The sequence below is a fragment of the Triticum dicoccoides genome, chromosome 4A (assembly GCF_002162155.2).
Source record: "Triticum dicoccoides isolate Atlit2015 ecotype Zavitan chromosome 4A, WEW_v2.0, whole genome shotgun sequence".
Classification (NCBI taxonomy): Eukaryota; Viridiplantae; Streptophyta; class Magnoliopsida; order Poales; family Poaceae; genus Triticum; species Triticum dicoccoides.
Genome location: NC_041386.1, coordinates 409456986 through 409462935, shown reverse-complemented (window position 1 = coordinate 409462935; position 5950 = coordinate 409456986).

The following is a 5950-nucleotide window of genomic DNA, read 5'->3' as shown; positions in this document are numbered from 1 at the left end:
GGAAAATCATCATAACAAGAAAGTAAAGTTTCTACGATATGATCATGGAGGAGAATATTTGAGTTACGAGTTTGGTCTTCATTTGAAACAATGCGGAATAGTTTCGCAACTCACGCCACCCGGAACACCACAGCGTAATGGTGTGTCCGAATGAAGTAATCGTACTTTACTAGATATGGTGGGATCTATGATTTCTCTTACTGATTTACCGCTATCGTTTTGGGGTTATGCTTTAGAGACGGCTGCATTCACGTTAAATAGGGAACCATCTAAATCTGTTGAGACGACACCTTATGAACTATTGTTTGTCAAGAAATCAAAGTTGTCGTTTCTTAAATTTGGGGCTGTGATGCTTATGTGAAAAATCTTCAACCTGATAAGCTCGAACCCAAATCGGACAACTGTGTCTTCATAGGATACCCAAAGGAGACTGTTAGGTACACCTTTTATCACAGATCCGAAGGCAAGATATACGTTGCTAAGAATGGATCCATTCTAGAGAAGGAGTTTCTCTCGAAAGAAGTGAGTGGGAGGAAAGTAGAACTTGATGAAGTAATTTTACCTGCTCCCATATTGGAAAGTAGTTCATCACTGAAATCAGTTCCAGTGATTCCTACACCAGTAAGTGAGGAAGCTAATGATGATGATCATGAAACTTCTGATCAAATTACCACCGAACCTCGTAGGTCAACCAAAGTGAGATCCACACCAGAGTGGTACGGTAATCCTGTTCTGGATGTCATGTTACTTGACCATGATGAACCAACGAACTATGAGGAAGTGATGATGAGCCCAGATTCCGCAAAATGGCTTGAGGCCATGAAATCTGAGATGGGATCCATGTATGAGAAAAAAAGTGTGGACTTTGGTTGACTTGCCCGAGGATCGGCAGGCCATAGAGAATAAATGGATCTTCAAGAAGAAGACTGACACTGACGGTAATGTTACCGTCTACAAAGCTCCACTTGTTGCAAAAGGTTTTCGACCAGTTCAAGGAGTTGACTACGATGAGACCTTCTCACCCATAGCGATGCTTAAGTCCGTCCGAATGATGTTAGAAATTGCCGCATTTTATGATTATGAAATTTGGCAAATGGATGTCAAAACTGCATTCCTTAATGGATATCCTAAAGAAGAGTTGTATATGATGCAACCAGAAGGTTTTGTCAATCCAAAAGGTGCTAACAAAGTGGGCATGCTCCAGCGATCCATTTATGGACTGGTGGAAGCCTCTCGGAGTTGGAATATACGCTTTGATTGTGTGATCAAAGCATATGGTTTTATATAGACTTTTGGAGAAGCCTGTATTTACAAGAAATTGAGTGGGAGCTCTATAGCATTTCTGATATTATATGTGGATGACATATTGTTGATCGAAAATGATATTGAATTTCTGAATAGCATAAAAGGATACTTGAATAAGAATTTTTCAATGAAAGACCTCGGTGAAGCTTCTTATATATTAGGCATCAACATCTATAGATATAGATCAAGACGCTTAATTGGACTTTCACAAAGCACATCCCTTGATAAAGTTTTGAAGAAGTTCAAAATGGATCAGGAAAAGAAAGGGTTCTTGCCTGTATTAAAAGGTGTGAAGTTGAGTTAGACTCAATGTCCGACCACTGCAGAAGATAGAGAGAAAATGAAAGTCATTCCCTATGCTTCAGCCATAGGTTCTATCATGTATGCTATGCTGCGTACCAGACCTGATGTGTGCCTTGCTATTAGTTTACCAGGGAGGTACCAAAGTAATCTAGGAGTGGATTACTGGACAGCGGTCAAGAACATCCTGAAATACCTGAAAAGGACTAAGGATATGTTTCTCATATATGGAGATGACAAAGAGCTCGTCGTAAATTGTTATGTCGATGCAAGCTTTGACACTGATTCGGATGACTCTAAGTCACAAACCGGATACATGTTTTCATTAAATGGTGGAGCTGTCAGTTGGTGCAGTTCCAAGCAGAGCGTCGTGGCGGGATCTTCGTGTGAAGCGGAGTACATAGCTGCTTTGGAAGCAGCAAATGAAGGAGTCTGGATGAAGGAGTTCATATCCGATCTAGGTGTAATACCTAGTGCATCGGGTCCAATGAAAATCTTTTGTGACAATACTGGTGCAATTTCCTTGGCAAAGGAATCCAGATTTCACAAGAGAACCAAGCACATCAAGAGACGCTTCAATTCCATCCACGATCAAGTCAAGGAGGGAGACATAGAGATTCGCAAGATACATACGGATTAGAATGTTGCAGACCCGTTGACTAAGCTTCTCTCACGAGCAAAACATGATCAACACCAAGACTCCATGGGTGTTAGAATCATTACAATCTAATTTGGATTATTGACTCTAGTGCAAGTGGGAGACTGAAGGAAATATGCCATAGAGGCAATAATAAAGTCGTTATTTATATTTCCTTATATCATGATAAATGTTTATTATTCATGCTAGAATTGTATCAACCGGAAACTTAGTACATGTGTGAATACATAGACAAACAGAGTATCGCTAGTATGCCTGTACTTGACTAGCTCATTGAATTAATGGTGGTTATGTTCCCTGACCATAGACATGAGTTGTCATTTGATTAACAGGATCACATCATTAGAGAATGATCTGATTAATTTGACCCATCTGTTAGCTTAGCACGATGATCATTTAGTTTGTTGCTATTGCTTTCTCCATAACTAATACATGTTCCTATGACTATGAGATCATGCAACTCCCGAATACCAGAGGAACACTTAGTGTGCTATCAAACATCACAGCGTAACTGGGTGACTATAAAGATGCTCTACAAGTGTCTTCGATGGTGTTTGTTAAGTTGGCATAGATTGAGATTAGGATTTGTCACTCCGAGTATCGGAGAGGTATCTCTAGGCCCTCTCGGTAATGCACATCACTATAAGCCTTGCAAGCAATGTGACTAATGAGTTAGTTTCAGGATGATGCATTACGGAATGAGTAAAGAGGCTTGCCGGTAACGAGATTGAACTAGGTATTGAGATACCGACGATCAAATCTCGGGCAAGTAACATACAGATGGGAAAGGGAACAACGTATGTTGTTGTGTGGTTTGACCGATAAAGATCTTCTAGAATATGTAGGAACCAATATGAGCATCCAGGTTCCTCTATTGGTTATTGACCGGAGATGAGTCTCGGTCATGTCTACATAGTTCTCGAACCCGTAGGGTCCACACGCTTAACGGTCGGTGATGATCAGTATAATGAGTTTATGTGTTTTGATGTACCGAAGGTAATTTGGAGTCCCGGATATGACCACGGACATGACGAGGAGTCTCGAAATGGTCGAGACATAAAGATCGATATATTGGAACCCCCCGGGGAGTATATGGGCCTTATTGGGCCTTAGTGGAATAGAGGAGAGGAAGGGAAAAGGTGGGAGGCGCGCCCCCCTAGCCCAATCCGAATTGGGTGGGGGCCGCCCCCCTTTCCTTTCCCCTCTCCTCCCCTTACTTCTCTCCTACTCCTACCACTTGGAAGGGGGGAATCCTACTCCCGGTGGGAGTAGGACTCCCCTAGGGCGCGCCATAGAGGGCCAGCCCTCCCCCCTCCTCCACTCATTTATATACGGGGGAGGGGGCACCCCATAGACACAAAAGTTGATCATTGTCTTAGCCAAGTGCGGTGCCCCCCTCCACCATAATCCACCTCGGTCATATCTTCGTAGTGCTTAGGCGAAGCACTGTGCCAGTAGCTTCATCATCACCGTCATCACGTCGTCGTGCTGACGAAGCTCTATCTCAACACTGCTACCTCTTGAGCACTGCCTTGGTTTTCCCTTGAAGAGGAAAGGGTGATGCAGCAAAGTAGCGTAAGTATTTCCCTCAGTTTTTGAGAACCAAGGTATCAATCCAGTAGGAGGCTACACGTGAGTCCCTCGTACCTGCACAAAACCAATAACTCCTCGCAACCAATGCGATAAGGGGTTGTGAATCCCTTCACGGTCACTTACGAGAGTGAGATCTCATAGATATGATAAGATAATATTTTTGATATTTTTATGATAAAGATGCAAAGTAAAATAAAAGCAAAGGAAAGAATTAAGTATTGGAAGATTAATATGATGAAGATAGACCCGAGGGCCATAGGTTTCACTAGTGGCTTCTCTCAAGAGCATAAGTATTTTACGGTGGGTGAACGAATTACTGTTGAGCAAATGACAAAATTGAACATATTTATGAGAATATCTAGCTATGATCATGTATATAGGCATCACGTCCGAGACAAGTAAACCGACTCCTGCCTGCATCTACTACTATTACTCCACTCATCGACCACTATCCAGCATGCATCTAGAGTATTAAGTTCATGAAAACAGAGTAATGCCTTAATCAAGATGACATGATGTAGAGGGATAAATTCATGCAATATGATAAAAACCCCATCTTGTTATCCTCGATGGCAACAATAAAATAAGTGCCTTGCTGCTCCTACTGTCACTAGGAAAGGACACCACAAGATTGAACCCAAAGCTAAGCACTTCTCCCATTGCAAGCAAGATCAATCTAGTAGGCCAAACCAAACTGATAATTCGACGAGACTTGCAAATATAACCAATCATACATAAAAGAATTCAGAGAAGGTTCAAATATTGTTCATAGATAATCTTGATCATAAACCCACAATTCATCGATCTCAACAAACACACCGCAAAAAGAAGATTACATCGAATAGATCTCCATAAGAGAGGGGGAGAAAATTGTATTGAAATCCAAAAAGAGAGAAGAAGCCATCTAGCTAATAACTATGGACCCGAAGGTCTGAGGTAAACTACTCACACTTCATCGGAGAGGCTATGGTCTTGATGTAGATGCCCTCCGTGATGGATGCCCCCTCCGGCGGAGCTCCGGAATAGACCCCAAGATGGGTTCTCATGGATACAGGAAGTTAAGGCGGTGGAATTAGGGTTCTGGCTCTGTATCTAATCGTTTGGGGGTACGTAGGTATATATAGGAGGAAGGAGTACGTCGGTGGAGCAACAGGGGGCCCACGAGGGTGGAGGGCATGCCTGGGGGTGTAGGCGCGCCCCCTACCTCGTGGCTTCCTCCTTTGTTTCTTGACATAGGGTCCAAGTCTCCTGGATCATGTTCGGTGAGAAAATCATGTTCCCGAAGGTTTCATTCCATTTGGACTCTATTTGATATTCCTTTTCTTCGAAACCCTAAAATAGGCAAAAAAACAGCAATTCTGGGCTAGGCCTCCGGTTAATAGGTTAGTCCCAAAAATAATATAAAAGTGGATAATAAAGCCCAATAATGTCCAAAATAGTAGATAATATAGCATGGAGCAATACAAAATATAGATATGTTGGAGACGTGTCAAGCATCCCCAAGCTTAATTCCTGCTCGTCCTCAAGTAGGTAAATGATAAAAACAGAATTTTTGATGTGGAGTGCTACTTGGCATAATTTTAATGTAATTCTTCTTAATTGTGGTATGAATATTCAGATCCGAAAGATTCAAGATAAAAGTTCATATTGACATATAATAATAATACTTCAAGCATACTAACTAAGCAATTATTTCTTCTCAAAATAACGTGGCCAAAGAAAGTTCATCCCTACAAAATCATGTAGTTTATCCATGCTCCGTTTTCGTCACACAAGAATGCTCTCATCATGCACAACCCCGATGACAAGCCAAGCAATTGTTTCATACTTTAGTAATCTCAAACCTATAAACTTTCACGCAATATATGAGCGTGAGCCATGGAGATAGCACAATGGGTGGAATAGAATATGATGATGGGGGTTATGTGGAGAAGACAAGAAAGGAGAAGGTCTCACATCAACGAGGCTAATCAATGGGCTATGGAGATGCCCATCGATTGATGTTAATGCAAGGAGTAGGGATTTCCATGCAACGGATGCACTAGAGCTATAAATGTATGAAAGCTCAACAAAAGAAACTAAGTGGGTGTGCAT